Genomic DNA, 16,648 nt, shown 5'->3' with positions numbered 1-16,648 from the left:
GTCTTTCGCGCCCGATTCTAGAGGCAAGTGGACTCCAAACTATGAAGGTCCATACGTTGTTAAGAGAGCCTTTTCAAGCGGTGCTTTGTTGCTCACAACCATGGATGGAGAGGATTTCACTCGTCCTGTGAATTCAGATGCAGTCAAGAAATACTTCGCCTAAAAAATAAAAATAGAATAGCTCGCTAAGTTGAAAATCCGAAAGGGCGGCTTAGGCAAAAATGAGGGTCTCAGTGGGTCGAAAACCCGAAAGGGAGATCCAGGCAAAAGTTAGAGACATAAAAAATGAATATATATCCCGCTAGATTGAATACCTCACCCTGGGGAAATCTATGCAAAAATTAGGGATTTGGCAAGTAACTGCATCCTGACAAGACTTTGTTCTACAACTGTGATCTGTCAGAGATTCTCGCTCAGTCATCATCAACTGAAGTTTCGAATACAGTGGATTCAAAGTTGGTGGAGAAACGGTCATTATGTTCAATGTAGCCCTTTTCCATGTATATCACCAATTTCAAATTTGTAAAGATCTATGGAGTCTCGCCATTTGCGAACTACCATTCTCTTAAATAAATTTGAGCCTTTATCCAATTCTTTACACTCTTATTTGTTTCTGTTTAACAAATGTTAGCATGTTTTAATTGATGAATATAAGTGTTTTGAAACAAATAAAGTTTTCATGAATAAACTGTTTTAAACAAAGTGAACATTCACAATGACGGAAAGGATAAGTGGAATGTCCTCAGTGCTTTCCCAAGGATAATATGATCACCAAAGGGTAAGACATTTGTTTATATTCTGGCATTCTTGCTCCTTATATCCTCTTCATCAGCTTTCAAGTCGTCTCCTCAACTGAGCGCAGAAAGAATGATACATCATCAACTTCCTAGAGAGTCTGGTATGAGAAGTTCTTCTCGATGGCAGCGGATTGATCTGCCTTATGGATTGCTTTCCCCTATTAGGATTTTTGGACGTTCATCCAATACATTCTCGGTAGTTCGTTTGTGTATACATACTTGTTTCTCCCACGGAGTGCTAGCAATCCATGTTTGGTATTTGGTTGATCTGTGAATGATCCCTTCTTTTCCAAATTTTTGCCTCGATATATTAGAGATGTGTATCCCTTTGTATCAGGAACTAGCATTTATGTTTTATCATTCGTATGGTTGTCATCCCTTATGTGGACTGACCTAAAATCCCTTATAGGTTGATAAAAGTTGATATGCTGACTATCTAGTCACGTGGAAGGTTGTCTTTCCCCAGCACAAGTAAGAATCTCCAACGGAGTAAGCATGTGTTCCCTGCAGAGCTACCTTTCCAAATAATTGTCTCCTCAGCAGGAAGTTGCCTAGTGCAATTGATGAAGGGCTTATTACCCATTTCATTTATTTTGAAAAGATGTATCCCTGGTATGTCGCTTGGTGATGAAGGATTCATTTCCAATTGCTCCAGCAAGGGTAGTTTCCTCAAGAGCATTTACAGCTTGTCCCTAGTAGGGTTGTCAGATCAGAGTTTGATGTTTGTATCTCCTCCGAGTCTGAAGATTTCTTCTAGCATTAAGAGCTGGTGGTGAAAATATTTATTTCCTTCCCCAGTGGAGCAAAATACTATTATTCCCCTTTGCAGAGTTTCCTCTCCGACAGATAAAGGGAGTGTTTTGATTGATGTACATCTGATTGGTGATTGTTCCCCATAGAGTTTCACATCATTCCTTAATAAGCTTTCCCAGTAAAGTTCTTCTTCGGCGGATCTTATTGTTATTAAACCACTTGTCCCCAAGAGAGTTGATGTAAACTCCCCGATAGATTTTCTGCATCTTCCTTATGTCAGGATTGTTTTCTCCTGGAAGACTTCTCCTGCAGAGTGTTATCTCCTGCAGTTGGAAGCTTTGACTCTGCCTATCCCCAACTATGGTTAAAGTCTTCCCTTATTTACTTTTATTCCAGAGATAATCCCCATCAGAGTTGAGTTCTCTGTTTGATTATTTTCTTCCGCTGCTCCTGAATACATCTTCTTTGTATCCTCAGCGAGTGTAGCTTTGGGATAGGGTTTGATATCCCCGATGATTTATTTTCATCCCTCTCGGGTTATTCCCAAGTTGAGTTCTCCAGTAGGCTTCTCCCTTCCTGTCGGGACGTTTGCCGAGTGTCCGTTCGTGATTCTTGGACCTGTTTGTGTTAGATATGTTTGTTTGTCAGCATTAATTATACAAAAATCATACATATACATGCATAATCATAACATTCAGATATTCATGATGCATTCTTTGCCATAGATATTTGCTTGTTATCTCCTGCTATTGGTGAAATGTTCTTCCCCGAGCAGATGTTTGTGTTTGATCTCTCCATATAGAGTCATCCCCATAGGCAGAAAGTGTCTATCTTTCCTTCTTTCTTCCCCACTGAGTTATGTCCTCGTGGATGATTATTATTTCAGTTTCCTCCCCGTTTGTGTATCGGGATGGAGTTACTCCCCTGAGTTATATCCTCATCGGGCTGAGTCTTGTTTGATTATGTCTTTCTAGTTTGTTCCTAGATTGATTCCTTTCTTGTTATCCCCTGCAGTTCCCTGTGGTTCAGTTGTTCAATTGCTCAGTAACCAATAATTGTTCATCCTTTCCCCAGCGGATTTTGTGGCCTTCTACCCAGTAACCGGTAGTTGTAAGTCCTATTTTTGTGGTTTTCTACCCAGTAACCGGTAGATGTAATCCCCTCTTTGTTGGTTATCTTTACCTAGTAATCGGATTTGATATTCCTTCGTCTGTGAGTATACCACCCAATAACCGGTGATATATCTCTTGGATAATTGCTTTTGTCAGGCAATTTATCCCTAGAGAGTCATCTTTCATTTACCCTTGTTTGGTGATGATTGTTTCTCCTTCTGATTGGTCATTGTAGCGGGGTATTCGTTACCATTAGAAATATTGACTAAATCCAAGGTAAACCATACAAGTCGAGTCGCCACCGCACTTCTATTTATCCAAAGGAATGGTTAGAAAGCGAACAAAAACCTAATAGTTTTAACAAAAACTGGTAAAAGAAACAGAGATCTGGGTAAGGGGGTTGGTTATGCAATGGGAAGGTGTTAGGCACCCAAAACATCCTAGGTACTCCTAGGGAGCCCTTTTCATACTTGTTGTAAGGTAGTTGTTTTTGTGAAAAAATTTGTTTGTGCAAACATGATTGAAGAGATGAGAAGAGAATATACAAGTTATTTACATTTTGTGTTTGGATGGATAAACCCATTGCCTACGTACCATCTTAAAAAGGTAGGATCAAAACCTCGTAGTTCGGGGTAAATATCTCAAAACAAATTGGTGAATTGATTGGTCCAAAAGCCTTAAGGTCTTTTGTTATCAAAGGGAGAAAACTCAACCAAACCACAAATCCACCATGTGAGGATAGCTTCAACATGCTAGTGAGGGGGTTAACCCTATAATAAGCATGGAAGACTCATTGTCCATCACTAAGGATATAGGTGAGTATTACATCTACCACAAGGATAACTCAAACCTAATAGCTAAAGGTTATGGAAAATTTTGATTAAGGAAGTGGCCACTGGAACCACAAAAAGGAAATTTGAATGGGTTATATTTACCAATTAGAAGTATATACAAAAGTAGTCAAAGTTGACTTAAAGATTCAATTCAAAATGAGTGTTATGAAAAGAAAGTTTGAAAATCAAAAGCATAAGGCTTAGGTTTCTAATGTTGAAAACAAAGGTTAAATGTTTGCACAAAAAGGGTTTTGGCTTGGGTTAGAGTGGAGAGATGAAGAAGAAGGGCTAAATCCTAAGGAAAACAAAAAGATGAAGGATATGAAATGAAACCACACTAGGAGTTCCTCTCTTGAGATCATATTGATGATCCAAGTAGCTCCCATCCTTTGGAATAAGCAAGCACAAAGTATAAGCAATCAAACAAGTCTCATAAGAGATCCTCAATGTATCTTGTATCTTCTACTTGGATGAACATGGTAATGATCCACCAATTAAGCTCAAATGGAAACTCCTAGTTCAAGAGCACACACATCAAAAGTTCCATGGGGTAAAGCACTCTCCTAACCAGAGACCAGGGAAACAACAAACTAATAGGGAGATTAAGACTCGAGCCTAATAGTTGTCATGCAATCAACATCCCTAAATTGAGGTCTCTAACAAGAACTTAACTCACAAGTAAACAAACATCACACACTATATCCATACAAGAGGCTCAAACAATGGGTGGGCTTTAGTCAAGAGGGGTCATGTCAACCTCGACAAACAAGCCAAACTGTAAAGGGTAATCTGTGGCTCTTAACCACTAACATTGAACGTTAGGGTGAAGCTGATCAAATCGGTAATGAGGATGAGACCTCATGCTCTTAACCCTGGCCAGGGTGAGCTCATAACAAAGAAAGCATGGGGATCCAGAAAGTGGGATCCTTTTCCACTTGACAGACTCTGGACAAAGATCTGGGGCACATGTTCATAAGCATCAGCACGTAGTGCGAGCATAAAGAACGACACACTGAATAACGGGGGATTGGCTACTAATCCCTTTTATCCGTCAATTGCCTCTTCTCTTGGAGGTCTTAACAAATAACACATGCCTCTTCTTGGAGGTCTTTGAGCACAATTTTAAACAAACACAAACAGAGCCTCTGAAGGAGGACTTGCCAGCAAAATGCCTGCCAAAAAGGTGACAGGACTTCAGACTACATGAAGTAAGAAGCTAACTACCTGAGTGGTGTGTCAACCACAATCCAATGCTCAAGAAAGAGCTAAAGCAAGCAAGCAACTAAGGTACCTGTACAAAGACTAAACAGTTAGTACTTCAGTCATAAAACCAGCAGACAAACAGTGAAACCCTCTAACAGTTACACAATTCAGTGCATAAGTGCCTTAGCACTCAAATGAGCTCATGAGTTCACCACATCAATTAAAACCCTACAAAACAACAATAGGTCAGTACTCAATGTATTTGCATCTCACAAAGTGAGAACAAACCCAATTACCAATGCTAAGTATCCAATCCTAAAACAAAACAACAAAGTTAGCTTATGTACATCCAATCAACACAACAAAGCATAAACAACCAATGGCATGAGATGAATCAAATCACAAGTCCCAAACAGAACCATATGAACCCCTAAACACCAATCACCATGGCCAAAGATCCATCATACTCCAAATATCATTCAAATGCTTCAAAAGCCTCAAAAATATGCACAAAATGAGCTTCCAACTTAGAAAATTCATACCAAATCAAAAATGCATGCAATGACTTTTAGATTTTTTGTATAAGTTTCTCATGCCATGAATGTTCAACATGCAAAAAATCAAATCCAGAATGATGCAAATGCTATGTGAACAAAAATGCACCAATTCAATGTCAAAAATGTGACATAAATTGTCACACTTTTCTCTATGTGTCAAAAATGATGATAACATGTGAGAAAAATTCCAAACCAGTGACCAAAAATTCATATTATGTATGAATGTCATGTATGCAAAAAATTGGATCAAAAGGCTCAAAAATGAGGATTTCACAATACATTGAATGCAATAGGTCAATTTGGCACAACATCAATTCAAAAATTCACACATAAAAATCCAGACATCAGCAATTCATGAATTCAGCACCATAAAAAAGTAGACATCAATACAAAATCATGAAAAAAATTTGGGACTTATTTGGATTATTTTTGCATTTTTTATGAATTTTATAAAATGACTAAAATAATTGAAATAACAAATGAAAATGGAGGGAAATGAAAATATTTGAATTAAATCCATAAAATCAATGGCCACACGACCTGGCGCGCAATCAAGACCAATGGCTCACATTCAAAAGAATGAAATGTTGCGTTTCATTTATTGAGTCAGCATGCTCAATCAGCATTCAAACACACGCGTGGCTTGGTCAGAACGCGCTCAACCAATCAATCTCACACGCAAGACACACATGGCACACAGTCAGCACAAACCCTAAAACACACAGACGCCGGAGCTACAGCTCCGGTCGTCTTCTCCGGCAAGCCTCACGATGGCGCCGCCCAAAATTTTCCAGAATTTCACAATGCATATACCATTTTACTCCTCTTCCAACGTAGGTTCCAAATATGACCTTAGATTTCCCTAATTCCTCATAGATTCTACAGATCAAAGAGAAACATTTTCTAGATCCAAACTTTCAGTCCACATAACATCCTCAATACTCACTCATTTTCAATTCTAAACATATGTACATGTTGTACTCAACAAGATCTACAGTTCTATGGCTTAAAAACAGCAAAAGGAGAGATCGAAAATAGCATCACCTGGAAATGGAGCTTTCAGAAATCGTGTCCTCACGTGCTTAGCTGCTCCAGATCACTTCCTCTACACTTCCTTTGAAGCTTTATGCAAAAAGAATTGGATGAAACTCCTTGAATGCACCTCAATTTCCGAATCCGGTCCACTTGATAATGCTCTTGAACTGCTTGAATTCTTGATGAATTGCACCAAATGAATGATGATTCTTGATCAGTGAAGCATGAGGATCAAGAATATGCAATAATATTTGAGGCTTGTGTGAAGAAAAATGCAAATCAAAGAGAGAGAATTTTTGGAGAGTTTCTTGAATTTTGATCTGAAATGGTGGTCCTTTTCAGTTATGATTAGGGTTTTGGTACTTATACTCCTTGCTAATGACAATGCTAATCATCTTTTTCATTTGCTAATCATGATTAAGGAGTTATGAAGCAATTTGCAAAAATGCAAAATGAGCTCCCATGCCCATAATACACGTGCACAACTCCATGTTATGATCTCAATCCACTTAAGAACATCCAAGGGTCATGATTTGAAGATTTGTTTGCTTGCATCTTAAGCCAAAAATGAATGTTGAATATTTCCTTCAATTTGCACATGTGTGAAATAATGAATATACATGCCTTCCTCATGCATGGCAATGGCTTATTTCCACTCAAATATGGTCTATGAAGCATACTGAATTGAAGCCTTGCCTTGATTCTTTGTGAATTTTGATTTGTAGCATGATATTATCTTTTTGAACAAATGTGAAATAATGTGAATTTTTACCATGATTCCTTGAAGATTAGCTTGCACAATTGAGTCAAAAAATGTCAATTTGAGATGCCTTGATCATGAGAAGCATTTACCATGATTCTCCTAATAAAATCAATATTACTATTTAGTCACATCAATTAAAAAAATGATAAACATTTGTTATATTTAATTTTTGTGTAGTCAAATTAGTGATTTTCAATGCAATCAAATACAATTAAAAGATAATTGATGTTTGAAAATAATAATGCCTATCATTGATGCATGAAAAATTTCTGACGCAAAATATAAATGTAAGGAATTGATGCATGCAAAATTTCTGATGCAAAACATAAATGTAGGCAAATGATGCAAGCAAGATCCAAAACATTAATTTAAGTAATTGATATATATATATATATATATATATATATATATATATATATATTATATATATATATATATATATATATTATATATATATATATATATATATATATATATATATATATATATAGTCAAAACAATATTTCTTTAGTTAAGTTCATTGATAAAAAAATAATTGATGCACATTTTTGTTTTTTTAATTTTTATTTCAAATCTACTCCTTTACTTATTTAAATTCAATCACATTTACTTTTCCTTATTTGATTGACTAAAAATAAAAACTCATAAAAATTAATTGATGTATGTGTAGTACTTTATTTATCTATTTAGGTAAATAATTATTTTTATTTAGTTACATCAATTTTAAAAAAATGATAATAATTGTATTAAATATATATGTTGTAAAATAAGTGTTTTTGTTTTGTCAAATCAAATACAATGAAAGAATAAATGATGATTCAATGTGTACTATTGATGCATGAAAAAATTCTGATGGAAAACATAAATTTAAGTAATTGATGCCTGAAAATTTTATGATCAAAACATTAATTTAAGCCATTGATATATAGTCAAGTCAATTTCTCATGCAAAACATAAATGTAGGCAATTAATGAATTAAAATTTTCTCATGCAAAATATTAATTGGAGCAATTGATATATATTAGAATTATTTCAGTTAGTTAAATCAATATTTTTTTACGTAAATAAATTGATGAAAAAATAATTGATGTAGACTTATGTTTTATTTTCTAATTTTTAATTCATTCTCCTCCTTTCCATTTTATAATTCAATGTCATTTACTTTTCCTTATTTGATATTACTAAAGATAAAAAAGTCAAAAAAGTAATTGATGTATATGTACTCTATTTATCTGATTAGTGAAATAAATATTTCTATTTAGTCACATCAATTTTAAAAAATGATAAAAATGATATGTATTCAATTATTATGTAATCAAATTAGTGTTTTTGTTTAGTAAAATCAAATAGAATAAAAAGATAATTGATGTTAAAAATATTAATGTCTAATATTGATGCATCATAAATTTCTAATGCAAAACATTTCTGATGCAAAACATAAATGTAAGCAATTGAATCATGGAAATTTTCTACTGCAAAACATAAAAATAAGAAATTGATATATAGAATTGTTGCAGTTAGTCAAATCAATATTTTTTTAGTCAAATGAATTGATTAAAAAATAATTGATGCAGAGTTACGCTTTATTGTCTAATTTTAATTTAGTTCTACTCCTTTTCATTTTAAAATTCAATCTCATTTATTTTTCTTAATTTTATATGACTAAAGAAAAAGTCATAAAAAGTAATGGATATTTATGTAGTACTCTATTTATCTCATAATCAAATTAATATTACTATTTAGTCACATCAATTTAAAAAATGATAAACATTTGTTGTATTTAATTTTTGTGTAGTCAAATTAGTGTTTTTTAGTGAAATCAAATACAATTAAAAGATAATTGATGTTTCAAAATAATAATGTCTACCATTGATGCATGAATTTTTTTTATGCAAAATATAAATGTAAGCAATTGATGCATACAAAATTTCTGATGCAAAACATAAATGTAGGCAAATGATGCAAGCAAGATCTAAAACATTAATTTAAGTAATTGATATATATATATATATATAATATATATATATATATATATATATATATATATATATATTATATATATATATATATATATATATATATATATATATATATATATATATATATATATATATATATATATATATAGTCAAAACATTATTTCTTTAATTAAGTTCATTGATAAAAAAAATAATTGATGCACATTTTTGTTTTGTTTTTTTAATTTTTATTTCAAATCTAGTCCTTTCCTTTTTAAAATTCAATCACATTTACTTTAGTAAAATAAGTGTTTTTATTTTGTCAAATCAAATATAGTGAAAGGATAAATGATGATGGAATGTGTACTATTGATGCATGAAATTGTTTTGATGGAAAACATAAATTTAAGTAATTGATGCTTGAAAATTTTCAGATCAGATCATTAATTTAAGCAATTGATATATAGTCAAGTCAATTTTTGTTTAGTCAAATCAGTCTTTTTAGTTTTTCAGATCAATTTTTTTTTTTAGTCAAATCAAATACAACAAACTGATAACGCATGCTGCAAAATATTAATGTGTACTATTGATGCATGAAAAATTTGTGATGCAAAACATAATTGATGCAGAGTTATGCTTTATTGTCTAATTTTAATTTAGTTCTACTCCTTTTCATTTTAAAATTCAATCTCATTTATTTCTCTTAATTTGATGTGACTAAAGAAAAAGTCATAAAAAGTAATGGATGTATATGTAGTACTCTATTTATCTCATAATTAAATTAGTATTACTATTTAGTCACATCAATCAAAAAAATGATAAACATTTGTTGTATTTAATTTTTGTGTAGTCAAATTAGTGATTTTTAGTGAAATCAAATACAATTAAAAGATAATTGATGTTTCAAAATAATAATGTCTACCATTGATGCATGAAAAATTTCTGATGCAAAATATAAATGTAAGCAATTGATGCATGCAAAATTTCTGATGCAAAACATAAATGTAGGCAAATGATGCAAGCAAGATCACAAATATTAATCTAAGTAATTTATATATATATTCAAAATAGTATTTCTTTAGTGAAGTTCATCGATAAAAAAATAATTGATGCACATTTTTGTTTTTTTAATTTTTATTTCAAATCTACTCCTTTCTTTTTTTAAATTTAATCACATTTACTTTTCCTTATTTGATGTGACTAAAAATAGAAACTCATAAAAATTAATTGATGTATATGTAGTACTTTATTTATCTATTTAGGTAAATAATTATTTTTATTTAGTTACATCAATTTTAAAAAAATGATAATAATTGTATTCAATATATGTGTAGTAAGATAAGTGTTTTTGTTTTGAAAAATCAAATACAATGAAAGGATAAATGATGATGCAATGTGTACTATTGATGCATGATAAATTTCTGATGGAAAACATAAATTTAAGTAATTGATGCAAGAAAATTTTCTGATCAAAACATTAATTTAAGCAATTGATATATAGTCAAGTCAATTTTAGTTTAGTCAAATCAGTCTTTTTGTTTAGTCAAATCAAATACAACAAACTGATAACGCATACTTCAAAATGTTAATGTGTACTATTGATGCATGAAAATTTTCTGATGCAAAACATAAATGTAAGCAATTAATGCATTAAAAGTTTCTGATGCAAAACATAAATATAGGCAATTATATGTATGCCACCAATGGGGTTTGAACCTGGCACATCCTTGAAATGATACAAGTCTTACCACTAGGCCAAAGACGTTGTGTTGAATGTTTATGCAATGAATAAATCTTAATCTAAATCTTGATTAAGATAGATTAATGAATTAATTAAGGATTATAACTCCGTTTTGGATGCGGACGGATGCGTTAGTAAGATAACGAAAAAGGCTATTATTATGATACCATGTTATAGTATATTATGTGTCTTACAAATTCTATGAATTATATTAAGATGGATGTTAAACATGGTTGATATGTTTGGATGTGAAATGATATGATTAAAACTCTACAAAGATGAGTGAGGAAACCTAGGAGAATAACTCAATTAATAACTTAGAAAGATAATCTAGGTTATGGAAATGAGTATACGGTGATGCTTGGATGCAACAGTATCTAGGTGTGTATCGTGGATGAGTATCCACTTGGTAAGTGAATTAATATGCTTTGTATGGAACATGTGTGATTTATGTATGAGAATGGATCATGTTATGATGCCATGAGAATTGATATGATGTCATGAGAATCGTTTGATATACTTTGGTGAGGAGCATTGCTCCGAAAGCCCTATTGGTTATTGGGAGTTAATCACGTATTCGAAATTAGTTATGATTGTGCGCATACCACTTCAAGGCTATGTAAAGCGGTAAGTGGGGATGTGGCACCAATGATTCGCGCCTCAATTGGGTTTGAGTCCCAATCATAACAGACATTGGGGAAAGGAGGACACCTAAGTGGGTTAGAGTCCCATATGGTGAAAAATACTCAAAGTGGGTTCAAGTTCCATACGAGTGATGGCTCTTAGAAGTGGGTTAGAGTCCCATATGGTGAAAAATACTCAAAGTGGGTTCGGGTCCCATACGAGTGATGGTTCTTAAAATTGGGTTCGAGTCCCATACGAGCGACGGTTCTTAAAAGTGGGTTCGAGACCTATAGGGGAACCTGATATCCACCGTGAAAGTCGAATCATACGGACATGTGTGAACCAAGCCTTGGCCTAGACGTAGGTCCGGTTGGGGATCGATGTTGTGTGAATCTGAATAGTGATTTTTTGAGTTATGTGAACTCAAGTGACATACTTCCATACATTGCGTTTATCCCTCGAATAATCAAGTCCTAGTTACAAGGTGCGAGTGATGCACAAATAACGGAAGGTGAATACTTGAGTTAGAATCAAATAGGAACCCTGTAGAGCCGAGTGGACCCATAGGATAGGAGAACTCACTGAGAGTATTATCTCATCCCATTATTGTTGTTATTTTTCAGGTAATCCTTGCAGGTTGAATCTAAGAGATGTTGTTATAGATGTTTCAAGGGATGTTGTTTATCATGATCTTCCGCTGTGGAGTTGCGTGCAATGAAGATATTGCACATAGTTCTTAGATTTTTATTGTTAGGCATTATTGTATAACATGTTCCATTGATATTTTAGTTTGGACATGTATATATATATTGATGCCATTAGGCACTTATATTGGATCAGTACCAATTATTAACACTTGTATGATATTATTCTAGATATATATTATACGGGTTGTTACAGTTGGTATCAGAGCAGGTCGATTCTCGACCTAGCCTTGAAACATCATAAGTAAATCTATTCCTGCCTCATATGTGTGTTTAGCTAGCATGATTCTTAATATCACTGTATGTAGTATTGGGCCTGATCAACCTAATGCTATGTGCATGGTAGGTAGGATCATGGTTGAGCGACCACGAGGACTCTGAAGTGTGGGTGGAACTTGTGCTTTGAGAGTAGGCTCAAGCCAAGAGTTAGAAAGTAGAGATAACTGGGTAGCCCAGATGAAGTTTCAGAAGAGTTGTGATTTGGGTATTATGGAGTTGAAGAGTAGTGTATCATTCAAGCGATTCTGCGGTGTTAACAGAGTTGAGCAGTTGAGGATCTCTATTGGATGAATTGTCAGAGCTTTGAGAAAGGTGTGAATTGCTAGTGGAGTAAGATATACTCACTGATATGGAATAAGTATTGTGAGTAATTCCGTATGGTAAAGGAGAAAGGATGGTTATGTTACGCATATGTCATAAGGTCTGGAAGTGAGGTAGTGAATCAGTGTTTCAGTTTCTAAGGCCACTAAAATATTTTGGAAGAACGAGAGTACTTCATGGAGTATATATATTTGGAATTGTATCTTGAGAGTGGTTAAGGACTTGAGGGATAAGGACGTTCAGTTTTGTTTGGATCCTAAGGTAGTGGTGAAGTCTAAGGAGAGACTCGAGGACATGGCTGCCTATTCCAAGTGAAACATGTATGGACCAAATGGAGGTTCGAAGATAGATCAAGTATATCCAGTCTTAGAAGGGAGATCGGATTCAAGATAGCTAGTCAGAGGTTTAGTGTTAGTGAGAAACTGTAATGGAATGTTGAGTTACCTAAGGATCAATTATAAGAGTTTGTGTTGGAGAGAGATAACGCACATTATATAGTAATGGAAGCTCCAATGAGTTTTGGTTGTATGAGATCTGGTTGAGGAGAAGAGCAAGTAAGTTGGATTTAAGGAATTCTAGTAGAATGGTTTTGTAATTGTAACTGAGAGAATTACCATAGGAAGACAAGTGAACACCGAGTGTGGAAGTAGTGTGGATGTTGCAATACAACTGTTGTAATGGGGTACATTTTAGATAAAGGTACAATGGGACCATTAAGATTCATTAAGACGAAGTTATGGGTATGTAGTTGAAGATTGTTCGCATTGAGGATTTCTAGAGTATGTAGTGGGGTGGAGGAAGTCATACCTTGGTATTAAGAGAAGTATGTGATAGCAACATTATGGTCACAAGTATGTGTAAGGGATTCCTTGTCTTGAGATGGATGTAAGGTAACATACATTTGTTGAGTCGTGAGTCTTGTATTCTAAGAAGTTGAGTTGATGATAGACAACGAAAGACAAGCCAAGCTGGAGCATGTGGACTAAGTGTAGGATGTGGAATATGTTATGTTTCAAGAGCTTATTGGGAGACAATGAGGATTGTCCATAGCAAGTCATCTAGACAAGTAACCCTAGTATGATGAAGGGTGTAATAGGTATTGGTTTAGAAGAAAATTCCAGTCATAAGTGTGTGGCAATGATAAGATTCATCTTAAGTGCATTTTATTTGGATTGCAAGAGTAATATTGGCTTATTGGAAGTCAGGTTGTTATTTATCTTCTTGAGGAGTGTTTGGTTGGTTGATCCCGGAGTATAAACATTCACACCGTGTTGGAGATAAGGGTGTCTTAAATGTCATAAGTGTACCGTTGTGAATGTACAAATTGAGGATGGAGTTACAAGTCACCACAAGTCAGATTGGTAGTTTTGAAATTGGGATTTCTGAAGGTGTAGTGAGTAGTTGGTCATCTGTAGAGATATCATGGAAGTCAGACATTTGGGGAAACCAACCTAGTGAACCATATTCGGTGTGAGTAACTCTTGGGTGTATTGCTATTACAGATAATGAGAACCCTAAGGAGTGATGTTGGAAGAGACTTACTAAGTGGTGATCTGGAAGGGATTAGTTCAGTATATTGTATGTGTTAGTAAGGTGTAAATTGGTTAGTCGAAATATGGCACTCAGTAATTTCTTGGATTCATGGCTTCGAATGAGGACCCCCAGGAGAGTAGTATTTTTGTGTATAATAATACTCTACCCTATTGGAAGGATTCATGAATTATACTTCCCAGGAGGAACGAGAATCAGTTATTCATAAAGTTAAACATGTAACTCGGACGGTATATTAGTAAGAGCATGAGCTAAGATTAGGGAAGATGGGATATGACGATTGAGATTAATAATTTTGGATACGAAGTGAGATGTTATCTCTAGATATGTGTGAAGTATTATGTGTGACTCTATGAGGTGTATGGAAACTCATAGTTACGCTCTAGATTGCTTAAGTTCCTTAGAAGTGGTGTCTCGTTGATGATTTAAAGTTCCTTGATGGCGTTATGTTGTTTTGGTCGAGATCATGTGTCAGGAGAAATCTTGAATGAATCAAAACCCTACAAGAGGATTTGATATGGAATATAGTAACCAGAACCGGATATTGTCAAACTAATTTGGTTTAGCTGCATCGAACACATGATGAATTTGGATATTCTACGTTTTTGTGGTTGTAGTCACATGGCTCCTGTATATATATATATATATATATATATATATATATATATATATATATATATATATATATATCTTATGGAGGATGTTGGTCACATTTTAAACCTTTGTGTGTCAACGAGAAATTTATTCTACGAATGGATGTCAGTGAGGTTCTAGTACCATTTTGGATAGTAAGAACTCTAGAGGGTAAGTGTGTTTCTTGGTAGATTGTTAGCTAAACAGTAGTGCCTAGGAATCTCAGGTGTTCCACTATTAGAATCAGAGTATCACAATGGAAGGTGATGGAAGAAAGAGCTCAATCAAGTCTATGGGGAACATGGAGATAGTTACTCATAAGAATGAGAGTAAGACAACCTCGTGCTAATGGTGCTATCTTATTAGAGTAGTACGAGAGAAGGGAAACAATTGGAGTAGAGGCTTGCAGCATGTAGCATTATGTCAAGTGAAGTTTATAAGTCACACTTGTTGAAGGAATAATAAGGAAAGAGTAGTCAATATTGTTTGTATTGTTTGTGGTCAAGGAATAAATAAGTTTTCTTATGAAGAATTAATGAACATTGATTAACCAAATCAAGATAAGATGTCGTAATTATGTTTTGTGTAACTTGGTGCAAGGAAGGGAAGTCGTGGTTTCTGAGAGGAAAGTGACCAACTGATGTTAAGCGGTATATCAGAGGAATTAAGTGGAAGCAAGTTTAAATGTTAATCCAATATCAGAATGAGATTGTGATAGAAATCAAGAAGTTTCAAGAGTTCATGAAGAAGGAAATTTGATAGCAAAGGCAAGTTAGAAGAATGAGTATGTCAGAGACTTGAAATCGAAGGGAAGTCAAGTGTTGGTCTAAGATGTTGATGCAAGGATTGTTTGTTTGTTGAGCGAAGGAAATTCGGGGGAGAATTTAAATTTAATGGGGGGAGAATGTAATATCCCATATTCCCTTAAATGCTCAATTAGTTGTCAGTTGAGACCAATTGAGTTCCTATGTACTCTATCTTTTGTCAGTTGGAACAATTAGAGCTCTTATGTGCTCTAAATGTTGTCAATTGGGACCAATAGAGTAACTAGTGAACTATGAAGAAATTAATTATTAATAAAAGAGACAGAACAATATTAATAAGTACAAGAGAGGACATTTTTTATAACATGAGTAATTGGTCAATTGGTGGTGGAAGATAAAATATCAATTGGGATATTTTATTACTACCTAATATTAATATATATATATATATATATATATATATATATATATATATATATATTATATATATATATATATATATATATGTTATATACATTTGTGTGGTTAGAAAGAAAGAAAAAGAAGAAGTGGATAAGAAGAGAGGTAGTAGGTAAGATAAACAGAGAGAGTTATCAGGAAGTGGGAGAAGAGAAAAGGAAAGAAAGAAGAGGAGAAGAAGAAGAGGAAAGTTCATAAACTCATCATCACCACCATCATCTCATCTTCATCATCATCATCACCAACTTCACATCTATTTCACCATATTCATCTCCAAGGTGAGTTCTTAGATAGACTTAGCATTTGGGGGAAAATAATCCATGTTTGAGGGTCAGGATTTGTGAGAATTTGTGATGAACTTGTTGTGTTTATACTCCCCTTGGTGCCATGTAGTTGTTGTTGTTGTATGTTGTTTGTGATCTTTCATGTTGCCATATGAATGGATGTTATCTTGTGATGGATTAAGGTGTTGTTCCTTGTTTACATGATGCTCATGTTGGTTGGGTTGATGGGATGAATTAAAGATGCTTAGGGATGGTATAAATGGAGTTAAAAGATGAA

The sequence above is a fragment of the Lathyrus oleraceus genome, chromosome 3, assembly GCF_024323335.1.
Source record: "Lathyrus oleraceus cultivar Zhongwan6 chromosome 3, CAAS_Psat_ZW6_1.0, whole genome shotgun sequence".
Taxonomy (NCBI): domain Eukaryota; kingdom Viridiplantae; phylum Streptophyta; class Magnoliopsida; order Fabales; family Fabaceae; genus Lathyrus; species Lathyrus oleraceus.
The sequence above is the reverse complement of the archived record's forward strand: the minus strand, read 5'-3'. Positions refer to the sequence as shown.